The following is a 25,088-nucleotide window of genomic DNA, read 5'->3' as shown; positions in this document are numbered from 1 at the left end:
TTTTTTTTTTTTTTGAGGTACGCAGGCCTCTCACTGCTGTGGCCTCTCCCGTTGCAGAGCACAGGCTCCGGACGCGCAGGCTCAGCGGCCATGGCTCACGGGCCCAGCCACTCCGCGGCATGTGGGATCTTCCCAGACTGGGGCACGAACCCATGTCCCCTGCATCGGCAGGCAGATTCTCAACCACTGCGCCACCAGGGAAGCCCTAGAGGAATTTTTACATGATGGACGTTGCTTATGGATCTGTTGATGATCATATCTTAAGGAAATTTTGCAGACTTTTTATTTCAGGCACTTTAATTGGTATTTCAAAATAGGTATTCCTTTAATTTTGGTTTTTATGTTACATGCATTAAAATATATATCAAATTATAAAATTTAAAACCATCACAACTATTATATTAGCTATCAGTGTTTCAGTAAGGGTTAAGCAAACAGTCATGAATATGCTGCTCCGATGTATACTAACTTCCAAGAATGCTAACTCATTACACACTCAGTGGTTCTATAGTTGTGCTTAAAAGAGAAAGTAATTGTGTGGATTAGTTTTTATCAAAACAGATATTCAAACAGATGACACTAGTACCTTAATGTAAAACCAACCTCAAGAACAACTTTTCAATTTGCTGAGGTCACAAACCATCCTTGTTTAAACAATCATATATTTAACTTTTCATCAGCATTCTCATTATTCCTGACTTAGACCCTTGTATCCCAATATATTTTTAGGTCTTAGCTTTATCACGTTCATCTCTTCATAAATAAAATAGCTTCTATTGTTTTAAACCATTGTTATAAGCCACAGTTCAGAGAGGGCATTTAAGATCTACTAGAGCAGGAAGATGTATACAACCTCTGAGTGTATATCAGGAATATTTCACTTTGCTAGAGGCTTTAGAACAAGAAATTCTCAGTGTTACATCATCCTGCAATGCCCACTGATGAGCTCCAAGGCTATAAAAGTATAATAAGTTCTAACAACTTTATGTAGAGATGTTTTTCTCATTTAGAAGTTTGACTTTTACTATCACAATGTAAACACATCCTCTATGATAAATCTAGTTGCCCTTGAAGAGATTTATTATTTATCTGCATGCCTTGCAAATACCTTATCAAAATCAGGTGTAGGATAATGATCCTGGCAATAAATCTATTCTAATGTGCCATTTTTTCATATTATATAAAACTTTGAGAACTTTAAAGACTAAATAAAGATTCAAGAAAAAATGGTTTAGGACAGAATGAGAAAAAATAGCAAATAGGTTAAACAAATCCTATGTACAATTCTGAATTTAAAAATTTTTCAAAGGTTTGAATTTATTTTTGTTTATCTAGAGTTAAGAAGACAGGTAAAATACTGAGTTGTGTATATGCAAGGACATCAAATGAGTAGACAACAATTAAAAGGTTCATTTTCAATATTTTTTTTCTTGTATCCTTATCAGAGCCTTTTCCTTGTTCTCTTTCAATAGAATATTAGGGATGTAATTAGTGCTAATGGCTCTTTATCAGCAACACAAATTCATTTTTATTCCTTTTTGTTCGTGTTGCATTTTGCTGGTTCCAGGAAGGTCCTCTGGCTCTTACAAAAGACCTGTCAAAGCCAAGGGGACAAAAGAAAATGTGGAGATTACGGGCAGGAGACCAGGGTTTAGTTTGTTGATAAAACATTTGTATCTGGCTGAGCTGGCTGTCTTTGGAGTGGATGTAGCTGGAGAACCTTGGGTCTACTGAACAGATGTTCCCTCTCCAGAGTTAAAAGACCACATACCTCCTATTGCTCTGAAAATGAAGATGGAAGATATCAGAAGACAGAACAAAGAGGTTTTCATAATTCTTCCACCGCCTTTAATCACACTTTAAGTATGCTAGATGGCCCAATGTATGTGCTGCTTTATTTCACCACCCCACACAAAACTGAAATAAATATGCATGCATAGAACTAACTTTACTGTTAGAATTTGTTTAGTCACTTCACTCAGTAATTATAATCTGAAGGGTATTCCTTTCAGTTAGCAAAAGCAAATACTAATCTTAATTTTAAAATTGATAATGATCTTCCAGTTAATATAATTATCATTGCAGGAAAGTAAAAGGATATATCCTAGCAGTGCCCAATTAGAGATAATGTGCTTAATTAATAAAGATACTTAAATGATTATGTTTTTAATACACATTAAAGGTAGTGTCCCATTGTCAGTCTTTAATTCCTAATTGTTTTGGCATCATCAGCAGTACATTTCCAGAACATTCCATCCCAAGTTAAAATGATCTTTTTTTTTTTTTTTTAATAAAATTGGGGAGAATTTGACACTAATGTTTCCCATAAATATTTTGTGAATTTTCTTATTTGGGAATGAAAGTCCAACATTTCTAATTATTCCAAGGATAATTCAAAACATACTTAAAACAATGTTTTCTCTAAATTTATAGCCATCTCATTTTCATTGGAAAGTGACATTTTATTATTCTAAGAAAAATTGTAGGCATTTGCTTCTATGTATTTCAAGGCCAGGGAAGAAAGGACAGACATGTCCTTACAAACTATAGAACATAGGGAAACACAACTATCTACAACCGTATTGGTAAGATATCAGTTGATTCATAAAAATAATCCAGCTTGTGAACAAAAATGTTGACTGACTCTCTGACAGATAAAGCTGTCAAGTGAGAAAAATCATTGGGAGGATGCCTGGATATGTTTTGGGCTTTCTCCTAGGATTTTAGAGAGGACCTTCTTCAAGTACTGGGAGAAATAAACCATTTTTGGTATGGCAAAGTTTTTACATTAAAAGATAATGAAAACATCCAAAGAACACCCAGAAAAACTATCTGTGTTTTCCTCATGATTTTTTCTCTTCTAATTGTGTTCTTAAATACATCATTTGCTGAGAGTATAAAGAAACAGTCGGGTTTATCATGGAAAGACTTTAATCTAGAGCACCATAGGGTTATGTGTGTTTTATATTAACTAGAAATGTCATTTCCAAAACATATTATTTGCTAATCATTTAGTAGCTCCAAGTTGAAATTGCATCTAATGCTCCCAGCTCAGCATTTTGCAATTGACTGCTAAGATAAGAGAACTGGAAAAGCATGGAAGGCAATTACTAACATTTCCACTGTTGCCAGGACCTTGGAGCTTTGTCCCATTTTCTCCTGGTGGTTGGCCTTCAGTTAAACCAAATTAAAGGAACATCTGTGCTCTACTGTCACATCATCGTCACCAGACTTACTTCCCTTCAGAAACATACGTTCTCTGGAGAGCAGAAAACCAAGAATCTGTCTTTATTCTATGTGGGTACAGCTATTGCTCCCCACCCAACAGCACTTTTCTTCTAACTCTCAGTTGAAGAGTATAACATTCACAGAATAAATTTTTATGAACCAGGCATAGGAAATAATGCAGTACATTATTGCATTCCAAGAATCTGGTGGTGATGGAAATTGGAAAATCCCTAAGAAAATCCCTAAGAAAATCCCTAAGAAATCCCTTAGAAAATCCCTAAGAAAATCCCTAAGAAAATCCCGGTCTCCTGGGGTTTAATTTTTTTTCTTTGCCTATTCAGAATGAAAGAGGTTTACAAAGTGGGAACTGACAATCTCATCATAGTCCAGTAGAGTTACACTTGATAAAACAGACATTAAAAGTTAGTCTAGGAGCTGTGCATATTACCTGGATGTGTGGCCAAAACTCTGCAAGGGGATTTTCATCCAACACTGAAAGTCTAGAGAATGGTACCAAACACAAACACATCCTTTGTCCAATGGCAAATGGTGAGCCTTGACAAAAGGCATCCATATGAGTATGACAAAGCAAAACAAAAACAACAACAAAATAATAATAAAGGGACCAATGTAAAGACACAGCAGAAAAAAAAAGGAAATCATCATTCTAAAAGCTGAGAAAATGACATGAAGAACCAGAAATAATAATAATAAAAGGAAACTGCAATAACATTTTAGACTCATTATAGGACACAAAACAATACACAAAGTCTACGATGTGGATGTAAAAGGTACACATAAAGAACAGGCTAATATGGGTATAAAACAGGTTAAAATGAAATGGGAGGTGGCTGAGAAAAGGAAGCATAGTGGAAAAACTCAAATGCAATGAAATAATTAAAATCACATTAGACACTAAAATTGATTAAAAAATAAAATCAGTGATAAAATGAAAATCTCAATTATTTTTCCACAATGCAAGAAAAATGACCAAGAGAGGGCAAACAGCAGAAGCAAGAAGAACTACAATCCTGCAGCCTCTGGAACAAAAACCATGTTCACAGAAAGACAGACAAGATGAAAAGGCAGAGCACTATGTACCAGATGAAGGAACAAGATAAAACCCCATAAAAACAACTAAATGAAGTGGAGATAGGCAACCTTTCAGAAGAAGAATTCAGAATAATGATAGTGAAGATGATCCAGGACCTCGTAAAAAGAATGGAGGAAAAGATTGAGAAGATGCAAGAAATGTTTAACAGAGACCTAGAAGAATTAAAGAACAAAGAAACAGAGACGAGCAATACAATAACTGAAATGAAAACTACACTAGAAGGAATCAATAGCAGAATAACTGAGGCAGAAGAATGGATAAGTGACCTGCAAGACAGAATGGTGGAATTCACAGCTGTGGAACAGAATAAAGAAAAAAGAATGAAAAGAAATGAAGACAGCCTAAGAGACATCTGGGACAACATTAAATGCAACAACATTCACATTATACAGGTCCCAGAAGGAGAAGAGAGAGAAAAAGGACCTGAGAAAATATCTGAAGAGATTACAGTCTAAAACTTCCCTAACATGGGAAAGGAAATAGCCACCCAAGTCCAGGAAGCATAGCGAGTCCCATACAGGGTAAACCCAAGGAGAAACACACGGAGACACATAGTAATCAAGTTGGCAAAAATTAAAGACAAAGAAAAATTACTGGAAGCAGCAAGGGAAAAACAACAAATAACATACAAGGGAACTCCCATAAGGGTAACAGCTGATTTCTCAGCAGAAACTCTACAAGCCAGAAGGGAGTGGCATGATATACTTCAAGTGATGAAAGGGAAGAACCTACAGCCAAGATTACTCTACCAGGCAAGGATCTCATTCAGATTCGATGGAGAAATCAAAAGCTTTACAGACAAACAAAAGCTAAGAGAATTCAGCACCACCAAACCAGCTCTACAACAAATGCTAAAGGAACTTCTCTAAGTGGGAAACACAAGAGAAGAAAAGGACCTACAAAAACAAACCCAAAACAATTAAGAAAATGGTCATAGGAACATACGTATCGATAATTACCTTAAACGTGAATGGATTAAATGCTCCAACCAAAAGTCACAGGCTTGCTAAATGGATACAAAAACAAGACCCATCTATATGCTGTCTACAAGAGACCCACTTCAGACCTAGGGACACATACAGACTGGAAGTGAGGGGATGGAAAAAGATATTCCATGCAAATGGAAATCCTAAGAAAGCTGGAGTAGCAATACTCGTATCAGATAAAATAGACTTTAAAATAAAGAATGTTACAAGATACAAGGAAGGACACTACATAATGATCAAGGGATCAATCCAAGAAGAAGATATAACAATTATAAATATATATGCACCCAACATAGGAGCACCTCAATACATAAGGCAAATGCTAACAGCTATAAAAGAGGGAATTGACAGTAACACAATAATAGTGGGGGACTTTAACACCTCACTTACACCAATGGACAGATCATCCAAAATGAAAATAACTAAGGAAACAGAAACTTTAAATGACACCATAGACCAGACAGATTTAATTGATATTTATAGGACATTCCATCCAAAAACAGCAGTTTACACTTTCTTCTCAAGTGCGCATGGAACATTCTCCAGGATAGATCACATCTTGGGTCACAAATCAAGCCTCAGTAAATTTAAGAAAACTGAAATCATATCATGCATCTTTTCTGACCACAACGCTATGAGATTAAAAATGAATTACAGGGAAAAAACCGTAAAAAACACAAACATATGGAGGCTAAACAATACATTACTAAATAACCAAGAGATCACTGAAGAAATCAAAGAAGAAATCAAAAAATACCTAGAGACAAATGACAATGAAAACACGATGATCCAAAACCTACGGGATGCAGCAAATGCAGTTCTAAGAGGGAAGTTTATAGCTATACAAGCCTACCTCAAGAAACAAGAAAAATCTCAAATAAACAATCTAACCTTACACCTAAAGGAACTAGAGAAAGAAGAATAAATAAAACCCAAAGTGAGCAGAAGGAAAGAAATCATAAAGATCAGAACAGAAATAAATGAAATAGAAACAAAGAAAACAATAGCAAAGATCAATAAAACTAAAAGCTGGTGCTTTGAGAAGATAAACAAAATTGATAAACCATTAGCCAGACTCATCAAGAAAAAGAGGGAGAGGACTCAAATAAAATTAGAAATGAAAAAGGAGAAGTTACAACAGACACAGCAGAAATACAAAGCATCCTAAGAGACTACTATAAGCAACTATGCCAATAAAATGGACAACCTGGAAGAAATGGACAAATTCTTAGAAAGGTATAACCTTCTAAGACTGAACCAGGAAGAAATAGAAAATATGAACAGACCAATCACAAGTAATGAAATTGAAACTGTGATTAAAAATCTTCCAACAAACAAAAGTCCAGGACCAGATGGCTTCACAGGTGAATTCTATCAAACATTTAGAGAAGAGCTAACACCCATGCTTCTCAAACTCTTCCAAAAAATTGCAGAGGAAGGAACACTCCCAAACTCATTCTATGAGGCCACCATCACCCTGATACCAAAAGCAGACAAAGATACTACAAAAAAAGAAAATTACAGACCAATATCACTCATGAAAATACATGCAAAAATCCTCAACAAAATACTAGCAAACAGAATCCAACAACACATTAAAAGGATCATACACCATGATCAAGTGGGGTTTATTCCAGGGATGCAAGGATTCTTCAATACACGCAAATCAATCAACGTGATAGACCATATTAACACATTGAAGAATAAAAACCATATGATCATCTCAATAGATGCAGAAATAGCTTTTGACAAAATTCAACACCCATTTATGATAAAAACTCTCTAGAAAGTGGGCATAGAGGGAACCTACCTCAACATAATAAAGGGCATATATGAGAAACCCACAGCAAACATCATTCTCAATGGTGAAAAACTGAAAGCATTTCCTCTAAGATCAGGAAAAAGCCAAGGATGTCCACTCTCACCACTATTATTCAACATAGTTTTGAAGTCCTAGCCATGGCAATCAGAGAAGAAAAAGAAATAAAAGGAATACAAATTGGAAATGAAGAAGCAAAACTGTCACTGTTTGCAGATGACATGATACTATACATAGAGAATCCTAAAAATGCCACCAGAAAACTACTAGAGCTAATCAATGAATTTGGTAAAGTAGCAGGATACAAAATTAATGCACAGAAATCTCTTGCATTCCTATACACTAATGATGAAAAATCTGAAAGAGAAATTAAGGAAACACTCCCATTTACCATTGCAACAAAAAGAAGAAAATACCTAGGAATAGAAAAAAAAAGAAAAAAGAAAAATGACCAAGAGATTTAAAAGCAGGGGGCAGAGGAAAAAAAAGATGACAGACAAATTCAAGGACAAGTTATGGACGAATAATAATTTTAGATATTTTAAGGAAGAAAACCAATCATACATCAGTAAAATCTAAAACAAACAAGCAAACAAGGGTCTGAGTAAGTGAACTGAATCATCCCACTCTATCCTTAGAATGATTGAAGAGTCCTATCCCAAGACACTATTGGCAAAAATTTTGAATTAAATGGTTAAAGAAAATACTGAAAGAGCACCCAGAAAAACTGGCTTGCCTTTATATTTTTCCTCTGCATTTACTAAGTGCCAGAAAAATTTCGCATAGCATCTATAATGTTTTTAAAGTTAAAGATTGTAACTGAAGTATTTTTAAGAAATTGTCTTTCATTTGTGAGGCCAACAAAAATATTCCCTTATAAGCAAAATTTTCAAAATATGCTAATCACTTACCTATCTTGAAAACAAAAGACATAAGACTATATTTCAGGTGAGACAGAATTAAGAATCTGAAAAAGTAGAAGTAGTGACAGACACGGTAGAGACAAATTTGCATTTATTTTCCCCTTCTAGGAAATATGCCAAGAACTTACCTGAAATACAGAAAAGATTTAAGCATAAAGAAACACATTATAGTACAATTATAGCATAACCGTGAAAACTTACTCAATATTTAACAATAGAACACCATGCAACAAGTTAAGTTTGGGATGAATTTTAATGATATGGGTTCATTTTATGAAGAAATTTTTAGTAAAGAGCAGAGTATGAAATGATAAATCCATGAATAACAATGTAATGAAAAATGCACATGTAACTTTTATCTGTAACATTTTTATATCTTTAAAAAGAGATCTGAAGTAAATATTAGATATTAACTTTTTGAAAATATTGAGTAGTGGGTATATAACTGTGTTTTTGTTTTTCTTTTACATCACTATATGTAGTTTTTCAGAACTAATTAAAAAAACAAGTGGTCATAGGGAACAGACTGTAAGAAAACTACTAAATCTATCACTTTTAGGTGCTGATAACATGGTTCTTCCCCACCCCACCCCATTTTATATTTTCCATTAATTTTTCCACATTTCCTAGAGAAAAAAGACATTGTCCCAAATTAAAGAAGATCATCTACCATGTTTCAGAAATAAGAGTTTTTCAAACAGTCTAACACCAACCCACTGTTAATTAAATGAAATTTAACCTCTCTATCAATTCCCTCATCCATAAAATAAAAGGGTTAACATTTCTGCTTCCTAGAATTATTATGAATATTACTTAATAAAATGCTCTGAAGCAATACATCTCTATAAGAAGGATATTTTTTGTATGAGTGGGGAGGGAGCTGACTTTTACTGGGATTAGATTGGCTTGGTTTGTGGCTGAGGCACAGCAATTGTTCTTGTAGCTATAATTGGAGTTAAACTGCTAAATGAGGCTCTCTTTAATAGGGAGTGTTGCCCATTTCCCTTGGAAGACAGTGTAAAACAACAATGTCAATCTGTGATTTTGGCAACATTAAAGAGAACAATAGAGGCAGAAATTTTGCCCTAGTGGAGGAATTCCCCATCTATTCAGTAAGGCATTAGTACAGGGATAAGTACAGAAAAATCAATAAGTGGAGTGGGCGGCAATGTGTTCTAATTCATCCAAGGAGCCAGTGGTCAGAGGGACCCTTGTTGCAACTGTAAGGTCAACTGGCCCGAGGCAGGGGAACACAGTCAGATTCACAGGTTGCATCAGACCGAAACTCTCCGGACCACCCGGTTCCAGAAACTGACCTGGAGGCATTCCGGACCACCCAGTTCCAGGAACTGACCTGGGGACTTTGAACCCGGCCCAGCCTTCCCGCCTTTCAAAGGGCGGGACTAACAGTTCCCCAGGATACCCGAAAAGACCACCAAATAAGGAACACCCTGCGCCCTCCCAGATTCACCACACCCCTTTCCCTTCTTCCCCTATAAAATCTTGCCCAACCCTCGCCCGGGTGCGACTTCTCTGGCCCCTTTCTCTCGGACCAGTGAACCTCGCCCGGGAGCGCTCCCTAATAAAGCTCACTTGAAGCTTGCTTTCTTCTGTTTCGCGGTGCCGTTTTTTAAGATCTGGCCTTACAGTAACAAGAGTCAGTCTGTCTATTCACCTGACGCTGTTCCTCTTCTTCCTCGATACACAGCTAGGACATGTTTCCTAGGCTTCCTTGCAGTTAGCTTTGCTCTTGGGACTGAGGGCTAGTCTGTGACATATAAAGAGAAGGGATCTACATTCCAAAGTGATGTACTGGCATGTGAAACCCTCCCATGAGTGATCCTTCACTCTCCCTTTCACTGGCTTGGTTACAGACTTCCATGGTGATTAGCTCAGGCTCTGATCATTGCAGAGACAAGAAATTTCTACCAGTTTCTCCTAAGTACACACTGGGTTTTTCATGAAAACAAAATAAACTTTTAGGGTGTCCATCCACTAAAATTTTTAGTTTGTATGTTATAGTGGTTAGCACTGCCCTAATTAATAGAGGTTTTCTCATACTAGGAAGCAGCAAGTTGAAGATACAAACACTGAAGGGCCCCTATCTGAGAGTAGAAGGGGAGAGATCGAAAATAATGGGAACCCACATAAAAGCCTTCAGATTTTGAATCAGGGTAGCAGGGTGTAAGTGAGGTGCAGAGCAGGTATGAAGCAAACAATTGTTGATTTTAATTGCCTTGTATTGATCTTAATATCATACAACATTAGCAGCCAGGACAGAATCAAGCTTAACTAGAAATCAAAGGGAGTGTTATGTAATAGCTTATTCCTATTAGCATACAAATATGGCCTCCATCATTTGAAAAACAAAACAAACTACAAAACACTTCCTTTGATTCCATATCTTCACAGTCGCTGCCACTCAATATCTCTGCTCTTCTCTGAGCCAAACCTCAGCAAAGAGGAAATTGTCTATTTCCCATGATGTTTCAAGGAGTCCTCTCTGCCTCAGTTTCCTTTATTCGTAAAATAGAGAGCATCAAAATACCCGTATTATAGATCTGTTGTGAAGATCAAATAAGATAATGCAATAAGAAGAGGTTAGAGCCATGCCTCTATTATTATTATTATTATTGCATTTTCATGCTTTCATACTTTTAAAGTATCTTCCCACCACACTGGATTTCTCTCTGCTCCTTGAGTCAAGCTGATTTATTTCTGCTGTCCCCACCTTGATACTTCCCATATGCTTTCTCCCACCTGCAATGTTTATTCCACCAATCTCCGTGACTGGTTTCTTTTCATTCTTCCCTTTGGAGTGGCTTTTCTACTACCTTATCTAAAATGTCATCTTTAATTTTTAATGATGCCCTATTCTTTTCCTTCATGGCACGTACAACAATTTGGAATTGTTCTGAAACACATATGCACACCCATTCATTTAGTGCTTTTCTGTCTTACTGAACTATATAGACTTCAGTGTTTGTTACCATGCAGGCTTTGTTCACCTAGGACCCTCCTCAGTCCTGGCACATATTAGGTTGTCAATAAATATGTATTGAGTGAACAGATAAATTAATGAATGTAAGTACTTCTTGTACTGGGTTCCAACTTTTCCAGTTGGGGAGAAGGCCTGTATAAAAGAAGATGAGGAACAACAGGTGGAAAGTGGTGTAGATAAGAGCAGATAGACAAGGTAGTGCTTCCTGTGAAGGCATTACAGGATGTGAAACATTCTATATGTAGACATTAATTTTGTAGTAATCAAGGGATAATTCAAGTTCACATAATACTTATTACATTTTTATGTAGCATGAAGTCCATGTGTGTAAGATTAAATTCATCTTTGTTAGATCTAGAAATGCTTTATGTTTCAAGTGATAAGCTCATGGAAGCAAATCTTAAATGGTGTCTAAGATGAGGCATTGAACAAAGTAGATGCTTGATAAATACTGATTAATTAATAAATTAGTTAATAGTTCTCTTGAAGTGGCTGGGTAGCTGTAATTGCCTATTCAGTTCTAAGTAACTTATATCTAATTCCACATTTTGATGGAAGCAATCCTGCCAAGTGAAACTGGCTGCAATCTCTGGCTAAGCTCAGCTTGTTTTAATATTTTTGGCTTTTCCCCAAAATATTTAGAGTTTTCTTTTCACCTTCAGTGATTTGCTGTTCAACCATGGTTCACAGAGGCTAAAAGTATCAACCTTAATACCTATACAGTGTTGCTGTCAATGTCTTGAACACAATTTTCTCATTCCAAGGGTATGGCAGAGAATTTCCAAGCATAAGTTATATATTCTCTCCTACTTTCATTTAAACTTTTTTTTTTTAACTGAGAGCATATTATATACCAGACATTACCTTCAGAGGTGACTTTAGTGGGGTCATGGTGAAAGAAGGATAAGAAATGTACCTCTGTATGATACAAGGACCTTGTTCTCTTTGTTAGTGATTTGCATGATACAGATGCCTCCAGACTTTCTCTGTGAATTTTTGAGTCTATGACACTAAGAAAAAGTCTAGAATGTTTCTGGCATATACAATAAAAAATTAAGCAGTAGTATTATTACCATCATTGATTAAAATGGTGCTAGGAAATCCTCTCCCAAAGGGTATGCATCCATGTTAAAGAGTTAGAATGGGAGTTGTATGAAGACTCTCACTTTTCTAAGACAGGTTCCTTGAAGTGAAGGATAACATTTCAACTGTGTAAAATGCCAACAGAACACTTGGTTCTCTTCATGCCAAGCACATTTAGTACCTCAAGCAGGGAGCTGTGAGAATGATGAAGATTTTCTTTTTATGCACATCCTTCTCTATGTCTCCTTTTGCAATCTTCCCTCTACCATTGCCTCACTCAGGTTCCCAGGGCCCTGATACTGTTGTTTATCAAAAACCTAATTATTGTACCTTGCATACCCTAAAGATACATCCTCCTTCTTTTCTCCACCATCTTTTATCTCAGGATTCTCCATTCTGTTAAAGGACAATAGGTGACAAATCAGTCAACCAGGGCTCTCTGTTAAGAGCCCCTATCCTAAGGGAGGAGAGGGAGAAACAGAGATTCTTAATGACAAATCTTTCTTTTGCTCACCTATTCCATAGTTTCTTTTATTTACTACTAATATTAATAACTTTAGTTTCCTTCCCCCATTTGTTTCATGTGCACCACAGTAGCAGTGTAACATTTTTCCGCTAAAATAAGTTAGAAAACTGTAAATTTTAATTAAATTTTTAAATCTGATAATTATTTTCTTGTTTTGATCTATTCAATGCTTATCTCTCTAATTTCCATTTACATTCTAGTTAACCTTATCAAATCTCGTCTTATTCAATTGCTGACCCCACCTAGACTTTCCAGTTTGAACTTTGTTAATATGGTGAAACATCTCCATTCATTCACTTATTTATTCAATAAACATTTATTGGATATCAGTGTGCCAGAAACTAGAGTTGGTCCCAGGGATGTCAAAATCCTCACCCCTCACTCCTGTAAGTGAAGGCGTACCCAAAAAACATTGTATAAAAAGTAAAGAAGAGAAAGCAAACATTAACCTGGTGTGTGATTTGTTTAAATCCAACCATGAAGTCAGAATATGTATTAAAACTTAAAAGAGGTATCATAGACATTTGAGCATTTGGAAAGTCAAGTTGAGTCATACCAGTGAATTGCTGCCTAATCCTGTTTGTATTACAAAGAGAAGTGTTGTTTTTTTGTGGTTTATTTGGTATGTTTTTTTCTCAGTACTAATATATACAGAAGAGAAAGAAAAGGCAACCACTCTGAATTTTCTCTCATAAAGAAAAGATCCAGTATCTTTTCACTAACGTACTATTTACAGTTAGATTAGTGTATTTAAGTTTAGAATTCCAAACAAAAGTCTCTACCATTGATATTTTTATGACTCACATTGAACCCTGGATGAAAAAGAATTCCTAAGGCCCAAGGCAGCATGGGAAACCTCTCCCTAGAGCCCTAGAGTGCCACACAGGACACTGATCTAAAGTCTGGGTACATCCTATGCCTGGTCTCCTGCTGACAGTAACAGAATGCCTTCTGGGAGGTGCAGAGTTACCTGTGATAGAAGGAACCAGGGATTCATTCTGAGGGTCAAGTTTATAGGAGCTACTGTGGTGCACACTAGGAAATGACTGCAAGTTGATGGTGAGTGTGCTTTTCCAGGCATGTAGAGGGTTTTAGTACTGCAGGTGCAATTACCACTTAGGAAAGAATCAGCACCCTCTTACCGAAATGAGAACATATAAAATGACTCAGGCTGGTGGATAAATTGCAGTACATGGCCCTGCTGTGTTAGTGACCTATATTCACTTTCAAACTTAGTATGAAGCTCTGTATCTGGACCTAGCAACTTAGTGGAGGGTGGCAAGGAAGGTAATGTATTCAAGGGAGAAACAGGGAGAATTCAGATCTCTTTAGATCAAAAAGTCAGCTTAGGATAGGGCAACCCAACCTCCATCTTCTAACTTTATGAACAATAGCTCTGGGAGGAGTCAAGAGTACAAGGATGTGGATAAGGAATTGGAACTCCTGATAAGATGACAGGAAGGGCGGGGCACAACATATTTAGGAGCCTGAATGTCATTAAAAATGGGTAAGTAGAGTCTAAATGTTTAACACAGGAACTGAAAATGCCAGGCCTCAAGAACACTTTCCATGGATGATATGATTTTCAATTAAAAAAAAAAAAAAATTTTAATTATTTATTTATGGCTGTGTTGGGTCTTTGTTTCTGTGCGAGGGCTTTCTCCAGTTGTGGCAAGTGGGGGCCACTCTTCATCACGGTGCGCGGGCCTCTCACTATTGTGGCCTCTCTTGTTGCGGAGCACAGGCTCCAGACGCGCAGACTCAGTAGGGGTGGTGCACAGGCCTAGCTGCTCCGCGGCATGTGGGATCTTCCCAGACCGGGGCTCGAACCCGTGTCCCCTGCATTGGCAGGCAGATTCTCAACCACTGCACCACCAGGGAAGCCCTGATTTTCAATTTTTAATGGTGAGATTTAGAATAAGGTTATGAGTTCAAGGAATTTCTACTTAGAGTGGTCTTCATCTGAACCACCCTGTAAATGAAAATAAGTAGAGAAATTGACTTCAAAAGAGTTATAAAATGACCTTTGGCTGAGAGAAATAGTGATATGATAAGTCTTGTGTAGACCTTGCATTTATGTTTCTTCTGTATGATATAATCTTTTGTTTTATTAGTTTTTATGTTTTAAAGGGTGTAGGAGTCTTGTAACTAATATGAACATGGGCACAAAAAAATGTAAAGGAAATAGGAAAATACTGAGATATAAAGGTACTCAAGCTCACATACAGGTGGAAGTATTTTAAAAAATACCTCCATAGAAAAAAAATTTTAGAATATATATTTTGCCTAATTAAAAATAATTGATATTAGGCTTCCCTGGTGGTGCAGTGGTTAAGAATCTGCCTGCCAGTGCAGGGGACACGCATTTGAGCCCTGGTCCAGGATGATCCCACATGCTGCAGAGCAACTAAGCCCACGAGCCACAACTACTGAGCCTGTGCTCTAGACCCTGCGAGCCACAACTACTGAGCCCACATGCCACAACTCCTGAAGCCCGCGTGCCTAGAGTCAGTGCTCCACAACAAGAGAAGCCACTACAGTGAGAAGCCCGCACACCGCAAAGAAGAGTGGCCCCCGCTCGCCACTAGAGAAAGCCCATGCACAGCAACAAAGACCCAACACGCCAGAAATAAAATAAATACATTAAAAAACAAAAACTGATTTTCTAACTTTATAAAAAAATAATTGATGTTGATAGACTGATACTGATATAATAATAGTCTAGTTTTCAGAGCTTGGAATCAGATTAAATTTTACATATTACACTCATTCTATTTAGCTGAATTCAATAAATATTTACTAAACACCGCTGTAGACACCAGAGATGGATAGATAGCATTTTAAAGAACTTTTTTAAATGTCAGTCTTTTCTGGTCCTAACAAATTAAAAAACTCTTTGAGAGCAAGGGCATCGTTAGAGATGTGAGTAAAAGAGTTGTGTTCAAGGGATTATGACAGCTATTGGAAGAGTTCATTTTTAGAATATATTTTCAGTGGCCAAGTGCTCAGTTTTGACTGAAGAAATCTAGGCCTAAGGAAGTCCACATACACCAAGAAGGTAAAGTTTCAAGAAATAAAACATGGTAAACACTGTAAAATGCTCCAGACTCCAGGAGCAGGAGAACTGAGAAAACATATGTAAGATTTGACTATTAACAGATGACGTAAAATTGTAGAATTGGAAGCTAAATTTAAGGATTTTAAAGAAGGCAAAGTCTGTGAAAAAGCTGAAGCAATACCTAGTTAGCTCTTTCAGGACACAAAGTTGTGAGAGCTCTGTGTGTGTGTGTGTGTGTGTGTGTGTGTGTGTTGATGTTCTTTTTATTGTTTCCTTACATTTAAGGTTAGAATTTGGGTAGAGAGATGACAGACCCCACAGAGGAGGAGATACTAGAAATGAAAATAAAAATGCAAATAATTAAAGCTATAAAATCCTGGAGGGACAAAAGTGCAATGATATCAAGAGCAGGGGTTGAAACACCCATGTTGTCTAGGAGATGAAAGAGTCCTGCGTCAGTCTGTAGGGAGAGGGTGATCTTTCTTCAGACTGGGGGGAATAATCCTTTCTCCCCTGCTGGGAAGGGGTTGGGGTGGATTGGGGCATGTACAGAATACAGAGGAGTCTGAAAGGAAATAGAGATGGGAAGTATAAGGGAATGTTTGGACCAGAGACGAGTGAGTTGACAAGGTGTGTGTGATAATGTGTGTGATAATCTGCATTCTCTTGATAAAGTAGGAGGCAGGGATAATGAAACTGAATTTGTAATTCTGGACTAGAATAAAGGATCAATTCTGGTCTAACTAACCCACTAGCAATCTGGGAGACTTTAGAGAGGGAAGCTATTTAGATTAACACTAGATCTGTTTTCACTATTATTTATAACAGCGGTCCCCAACCTTTTTGGCACCAGGGACTGGTTTCTTCCATGGACTGGGGTTGAGGGGATGGTTCAGGCGGTAATGCAAGCGGTGGGGAGCGATGGGGAGCGGTGGGGAGTGATGGGGAGGATGGGGAGCGGTGGGAGCGATTCGGAGCGATGGGGAGCGACGGGGAGCAGTGGGGAGCGGTGGGGAGCGATGGGGAGCCGCGGATGATGCTTCACTTGCTCGCCCGCCTCTCACCTCCTGCTGTGCGGCCCAGTTCCTAACAAGGCGCGGACCAATATTGGTCTGTGGCCCGGGGTTTGGGGACCCCTGATTTATAACACTGCTCTCTTCTTTGGTACATTTCATAAACTACATTAGATCTTAAAGTCTCCCTTAACCCTTCATGTATCCATGATTTTTTCAGAGAGTGAGTCAGTACTTGAAGTGCAAAAAACTTTATTTGGGTTAATTTTTCAATAAAAAGGACAAGGAAGGTAGAGAGTAAAGGGAAGAAGCTAACGTTTATTGTCTAATTTCAGTAGGAGAGATGAGACTCTGGACTAAATCAAAATAACAAAATACAATGAGGAACACATTAACTTATTGTTGGAGAACACATTTTTTAAGAATAGGATCTTTCAATAAATATCATACTGTTCAACTAACCTAAAAGTCAAATGGAAACATTCTACTCTTATAGAAACTTGCCTGTCAACAAGTTGAACTTGCCAAGTAATAGTTCTTAAAGTTTCTATAGCTTACATGCAAGTGGCAGTTTGACAGAATAACCTTGTTTTTATGTTTAAGGTAAAATTATACTTCTGCTTAAAATAATTTCAATTTGTGGCATTTCTTCCAAAACTTTCATTAACAAATAAAACTTCTAATTTTTCAAAATAGTAAACATCTCTGAAGGGCTTCAAACAATTTATAGTTGATTTAAACAATTCAAATATTAGAAATTTTAGAGAAAGAAAATTCTGTTATCCTTCTGTAATATTTAACCAAAGATATTCTTATATAGGCTAAATAGTTTTATCAAGGTCACACAGTTACTTAAGAACAGACAAAAACCTGTGACCTTCAGTAACTCTTCATTTAGTCCCTTATCCATCCACCCATATCATGCTTCTTGCTCCCATAAGTACTTTGAATCCTAAGCGACTCTCTCTTCCTCAAGGAAATGTCTCTGGGAGGGTTTGGTAATGATGTTATACACTTTATTGGCTTATTGGCTAACGGAAATAGATCATCTCCCATATTATTCTATGACTGTGACTCGGAGGGAAGAAGGGGACACGTGTGGGGAGAGAAGGGATGCTGGAAAATCATGACAGCATACGCTCTTGAAATTAATGAGCATCTATGTTTTTTTTCAGTCTTAGATTTGTGTTAAACTTCTGAAAGAGTTTTAAATAAAATTTGCTGCTTTAAAAAGAGTTTTTATAGACTCAAAAAAAGCAATAAAAGCAATGCTTCACCTCAGAGAAGCAGCAGCAGTTGCTTTCAGAGGCTAGGAGCTCTCAGACTTAAGGCCATGGGACCTATGCCCCCTTTCGTCCTGTACTGGGAATATCAGCATTTAGCTGAGAGGTGTGTGTAGTGGTGTGTGGTCAAGAGACACTGGATTATACACTTGTGTGCTAGTTTCCTAGGGCTGCTGTAACAAAGTACCACACACTGAATGGATGACAACAACAGAAACGTACTGCCTCACAGTTCTGAAATCTAGAAGTCTGAGATCGAGGTGTTAGCCGAGTTGGTTTCTTCTGAGGGCTGTGAGGGAAGGATCTGTTCTAGGTCTCTCTCCTTGGCTTAAGAGTGGCCATCTTCTTTGTGTCTCTTCACATTGTCTTCCCTCTATGCCTGTCTCTGTGTCCAAATTTCTCCCTTTTAAAGGAACACCAGCCATTTGGAATTAGGACTCACTCTAATGACCTCACTTTAACTTGATTACCTCCCAAAAGACCCTATCTCCAATAAGATTGTCTTATGAGATTAGGACTTCAGCATATGCACTTGGAGGGTGGGGGACACAATTCAAGCCAGAATAACTTGATAATACTAGATGCACTGCCTTAAACCTATTATCTAAAGTTATCAAAAAGAAGAACCAGAAATACTGACATTGCGTGTGTGTGTGTGTGTGTGTGTGTGTGTGTGTGTGTGTGTGTGTGTAGGAAGTGATGATAAATCTGTATCTGTTACTCTATTATAAGGCATTTGTAAAAGAAGATAAATCAAGAAATGACAACATAAGCACCTTATTTGGAAATATAAAGGTAGTCAAAAGAAGAACTAAATCTGGAGACCATTAAGAGTAGTTTTCTCCGAGTTTTGAGATAGGGGCAGGCACCAACTATTTTCATTAGAGATCCTGTTGAATTATCTCACTTTTTAACACTGTACGGATTTTGAAAAATTTTAATTAAAATATAAAGGCTTAAATTTCTAAACTAAAGGTTTAAATTTCTGATAATTATGAAATCAACTGGCAATTGTAAGAAAATAAGAATAATCTTGGAAGATCAAGTAAGATGACTTCACCTGATAAAAACTTGTATGATGTCCCTATGCGGGTGGTTGGCAATTGATAGGGAAAGATGGGGCTTCACAGGACTAGGGAATAGAGCTGCCTTTTTTTCACTGACAAAGGTAGTGTCTAGTAGGAAAACACTGTGAGAGAGAGGGTGTAAAATTGGAAATACGGTTTCAGGATTAGGGGATAGAGAATGAGGCTGAGAGTATCCTAGATTTTTTCTCAGATACATCACTCACTTGTTTTATGGTTTTGAACAAGACACTTAACCTTTCTATCTCACTTCTTTTTATTGTCTGTAAAATGAGAAAAATACTCCTATTTCCTTTGATTTATAATGTTTTTCCTCGACCATTTTTAAACAGTCTTCTTTTCTTCTTATTCAGTTGTATGTGTATATATATATAACATATATTATATTAAATATATATTATATATATATACTTGTGTGTCTATATATGTAGATACACTTATCTTACTGTCAGATGTAGTAAAATGTTATTACCAAACTGTAATAAATTCTCCTTCAAAGGACTTCTCAAGAGCAGAAAAACTCACCCTATTTCTGACTCTACACAGCAAAGCTCCCATCATCCGAGTTGTGAATAAGAAGTGAAAACCCAGACTTCCCTGGTAGCACAGTGATTAAGAATCTGTCTGCCAATGCAGGGGACACCGGTTCGATCCCTGGTCTGGGAAGATCCCACATGCCGCGGAGCAACTGAGCCTGTGCACCACAACTACTGAGCCTGCACTCTAGAGCCCAGGAACCACCACTACTGATCTCACGTGCCACAACTACTGAAGCCCACGTGCCCTAGAGCCCGTGCGCCACAACTACTGAGCCCGCATGCTGCAACTACTGAAGCCCGTGCACCTAGAGCCCGTGCTCCACAACAAGAGAAGCCACAGCAATGAGAAGTCCGCGCACCACAACAAAGAGTAGCCCACACTCGCCACAACTAGAGAAAGCCCATGCACAGCAACAAAGACCCAATGCAGCCAATAATAAATAAAATTTAAAAAAAACAGAAAAAGGAAGTGAAAACCCACTAGCAGCAATTAAACAGCAACCTATTGGTTCTGGATATGGAAGTGTGTTTACAGAACAATTTGCAATGGCCCTAACTCTAACTGCTAATCAATTTAAGTGAGTTCCATATTGACTATAGAGAAAAACAAACAAACAAACACATCTAGGCTCAACGAGATTCTGCAAAGCCTACTCCTGCACAGAACCCAGAAATTGAATTTGGGGAAGCTCTTTTCAAGTTGTAATGAGCCACCTGCCTCCAGCTATAAAACCCAAAGAGGAAAGAGAGGAGACATGCTGAACAAGAGGCAATTTCCAGCACTGGGCAGCAGGGTCTCTGTAGAGAAGTAATTTTTTGTATAATGTCACCAGCCACCAGCCTTTCAGGGAATGTGGGACTATGTCTTGGGTTAGTTTATATCTGATCATTGTTTTAAGTGTTATCATTGACTTTTTTATTCATCATCAACTTAAACAGATGAAGAATGAAGGTGCAAATTTTATTTTTGTGAAACAGTCATTAAATGTTTACTGAATGTTAGTTCCCATAGTAGGTGCTACAGACCAAAGGAAAAAAACAGTGGGAGTGGGGCAGCCGTTAGATATGGAAGCTCTCAAAGTGGAAGGACTCTTCAGGCAGAGGGAACCATCATTATGGATCACTGAAGAGAGTGAGAGAAAAAAAAAAACAGGGCTCAAGTACACTGTCTATTTTATGGACATATGTACTGCAAATTTTGTTTTGTTTTGCTATACCTAGGAGCAGTCTTTTGACCAAATTGCCATTGCACTCTGGAAAGAGGAAGACAGAAAACAGAATGTCTCCTCTGTTAAAGAATGAGCTCATCTTGTTTCCCAGGATGGAGCTACACTAGCCTTTGCTATCACAATGCCCTTTTTGTATTTTTTAACTTTCTTCATTCTCCCCATTCTCAGCATGATAGTAAACCAACATGGTTTACTCATTAATACAGGGAGACACATTTCAAGATTCAAAAATGTAGATGAACCTCATTAATTTGGAGAAAAATACGAAAAGAAAGCTAAAATGATTATTAAAAACTCAATTTTTATGGAGTTTGATGACTTTAAGTATCTCATGGTAAAGGCAGTTTATGGATTGATTCCTTTGGCCTGGAGCTACTAACACCACTGAAAAACCTTACTCACTAATTTAGGTAGCAATATTTACCTAAGAGATTTTTATTGTTTTTGTTTTTACTGTCATTTGTTTTGTTTGTTTTTATCAAAGGAGGGACATAATCTGGGTTATTCTTTGGGAATATAACTATGGTGATGTGGAGAAATTGAAGGCAGTAAAACTCTTAGGTAATTAGATATCTAGGTATTGTACTTGAGTCAAGTAAGTGATGATAAGCCTGATAAGATAGGAGCAGATACAATACACATTACAGAGGGAAAATCAACAGAACTATGTTTTATTTATACTGTTTCACTTTCTAAAGGAACAAGGAAAGCCATGTCCTATATATTGAAGTTTCATTAATATAGGCTGGTTGAATAAATGAACACACACCCATGACACGGAAAATTCTTTCATACATGAATGAATGAGTTAAAGTTTATAGGATCTGGGGAGTGGGCAGCAATGCAGCAATGATAAAATTACAGCTTTAAGCCTTAGTGGCTGTTGGTATTGGGGTGATCTCAGGTCAGAATTGGCACATTTATTATTGAGACCTGTTCTCATCAATTTTACAATTGTTGTTCATCCAGAGTGAGATATCCAATTCTGGGAGCACAGGACAGTAGTACATAAAGAGCAGACTGCATAGATGTGATGCCTGAGGATGTATATAGTTAAAACTGGTAACATACAGACCCAATCGTAAGATTTTCTGGGAAAGGTGTAGAGAGAAAAGGGGAGTGAAAGAGAGTGAAAGGAAGAGAGGGAAGGGGAGAGGAGCGCAAGAGATGGGAGGGGCAGAGGCTTGAAGAACAGTGTTTATAGTGGGTGAGGGTTACGTGACTATGCAGTGACAAAGAGAGAGGCATTGTCAGAAAAGTCCTTTCTATCGTATTAATTACATTTTTAAAAGTTCCACTAATATGAAACTACTAAATTGGTATTATTTGTCTTCTGGTTTGAATAAATAAAACAGAAATGTGTGAACTAATCAGAAGACTGCATTTTAAAGGCAAATATGAGGGAAAACATTAATGAAATCCCAATTTTAGCACCGAATGATTTTTTTTAAAGTAATGTTTCCCAAAAATGCCCTTTCTGTTATTGAACTGTACTGGTATATTTACTCATTTTATGAAGCATAACTTACTTTCTTAGAAATTATGTCGAAATTTGCATCCTAAGCTATTAGTGGCCACAAAAATCTTAGATGTCTCTACAAGTCCAAGCCACTTTTTTTGTAACAGAAGGCTAAAATTATATATATAAATATTTTAATAATAAATAATACATATATTTATTTATATATATATAAATATTTTAGTTTAGGAAATTACTGCAATTAAAACATTCAAATGGTTTTATGAATTAAATGGACATATAATGAAGACAGAAAATGATGAGCTCGATTAAAATACAGAATTTTCATCATTTTATTTTTATACATATAAAAAGGTCATTTAAAATATAAAATAAATAGAATGGGGAGGAAATCTTTAAGGAACTTACGTAGTGAAAGGTAAAATCAAACATGCGTAATATATGCAAAATAAATTTTAAAAAAGGAGAACTGGTGGGGGAGATGTATCTCATTCTTTGCTCAAACCAAAGTTAAGTAAGAATCTTAGGACATTAAAGCAAACAATTTGAGAGACTGTGTAAGAACACTTTCCTCTCCACCTCTACCAACATATTTTTGTAGTTGAAGTCTCAGAAAGGTAAAGAGCCTTGTTAAAGTCACCAATCTAGCTCATGGCAAAAGCAACTTGACATGCTTCCTTTGTGTGTGTGTGTGTGTGTGTGTGTGTGTGTGTGTGTGTGTGTGTTGAGTGGGGGATGGTATTTTCAGGTTGGTGAATAAATAAAGGAGAGGCTGGAGAAATGGAGGAGGTACAAGCTATGCAGCACAACTTTCAAATTAAAAAAATTTTAAAAACCCAAATATTCAATTTTCTCAATGCTTCAAGTCTTTTGACTTTAAGCTCACTACTATTTCAACTGAATTTCATCCCTGAGCAAGTAACAGAGTAATCAAAGCAGTATTCAGTTCTGTGAGATTATAGTCCTGTTCTGCTTTTAGAATTCTAAACTGTGTAGAAAAAAGAATAGTGGGATATCCCAAATTTTCTTGAAACAAGAAAAGGCTAAAGGCCACACTTTCTTCATTTGCTCCTCACTGCACGTGCTTCTTTCTGCTTTCTTTCAGTAGAACAGTCCTTTGAGACAGCGTCAACCTCTCTATGACACATTATGAATTTGAACCCGGAAGAAGGAGACTTGGAGCAGGAGACAAGCAACAGGGACAAACAAACCACTAAGGTGCAGGACCCCATTTTCAGGTAAAGGACCTTGCTAATGAAGAGAACGATGAATGCCAGCAATGACTTAAAGAGGACCCTCCAAAAATCCACTCCAAATTTAACTTTCTGTATAAAGCCTTCTTCAAAATTCTCTATAACCTATTAAAACATTTTAATGAATATCATATTGAGATGGAAGGAGGCCATTACAGTGAACATCCATTGTGTGGGGAATTTGCATTAACACCTAAAAAGGTTTTGGTCTCTTTCTCCTTAGCAACTGCAAGTGATATCTTGTAAATTTATTTTTCCTGCTTTAAGATGACATTGTTCTTTTCCTTCCTAATTTAGAGTCACAAGCAGAGGATGGTCTGAGAAAATGGTTATTAAAAAAATGCCAGTTTAAAAAAAAATGCCAGTTTTATCAATGACCTTATTGTCAAACTAATATTCAGAAAGCGACAATTAAACTGTTTCCTTTCACTCTCCAGGCTGTTCTGAATGTGGTATTGAGTCTTGGGGATTACCTTGTTCTAACAAAAAATAGACAGCAATAATAATGTCTAATATTTGTGGAGTGCCTACAACGTGCCAGGCACTGTTCCAAATGTCATACATGTATTAACTCATTTATACCTTATTACAACCCTATGAGGTCACTGCTAATATTATCCCCATTCTACACATGAGGAAACTGAGGCAGAGACAGGTTAAATAACTTGCCAAAGGTCACACTACTACTAAATTGTAGAAACAAGTAAAAAATGAGGCAACTTGACTGTTCTTAACCTGTAAGCTAGAAGTTTCTCCTACTGCACCAAATTTATGTTCCTTAGTCCAACTTGGCATTCCTTTCCAGGTAACTACTAAATAGAGATCAGCCCAGAATTTAATAACTCAATGGCGTTTGTGAATTCTCAAGTCTGGAATATAAGAATTTAAATGTACTCCAAGAATCATGTATTCCAAGGCCCCATTTTACAGCTGAAGATCGTAAGAACAGTTATGAAACTGACACATGAAAGAAGTAATAGTACACAGAACTAGAAGTTGTTCCCCAGTCTCCTAAATGCTTTCAGTCTTCTTCCTTTGATCCTGCATTGAATCTCAGAGTACTTTAAGAGACAGTTCCCTTGTCATATGATTGGAAAACTTTTTTGTACTGATACAAATAATTTCAATAAATGTTAGCTATTATATACCAGGCAATATGGTGTGGTTTTTTTTTTTGCGGTACGCGGGCCTCTCACTTTGTGGCCTCTCCCGTTGCAGAGCACAGGCTCTGGACGCACAGGCTCAGCGGCCATGGCTCATGGGCCCAGCTGCTCCGCGGCATGTGGGATCTTCCCGGACTGGGGCACGAACCCGCGTCCCCTGCATCGGCAGGCGGACTCTCAACCACTGCGCCACCAGGGAAGCCCTATGTTGTGTTTTTATATACAGTCTTTAACTTATAATTATTATCCCTTTTGTAGGTGAGAAATCTATAATGATTTTGGTTAAATGTTACGAAAAGGTTTTC

Source organism: Monodon monoceros, unplaced genomic scaffold (assembly GCF_005190385.1).
Source record: "Monodon monoceros isolate NGI ecotype Baffin Bay Population unplaced genomic scaffold, NGI_Narwhal_1 Super_Scaffold_1, whole genome shotgun sequence".
Classification (NCBI taxonomy): domain Eukaryota; kingdom Metazoa; phylum Chordata; class Mammalia; order Artiodactyla; family Monodontidae; genus Monodon; species Monodon monoceros.
This window is presented reverse-complemented; position numbering follows the sequence as displayed.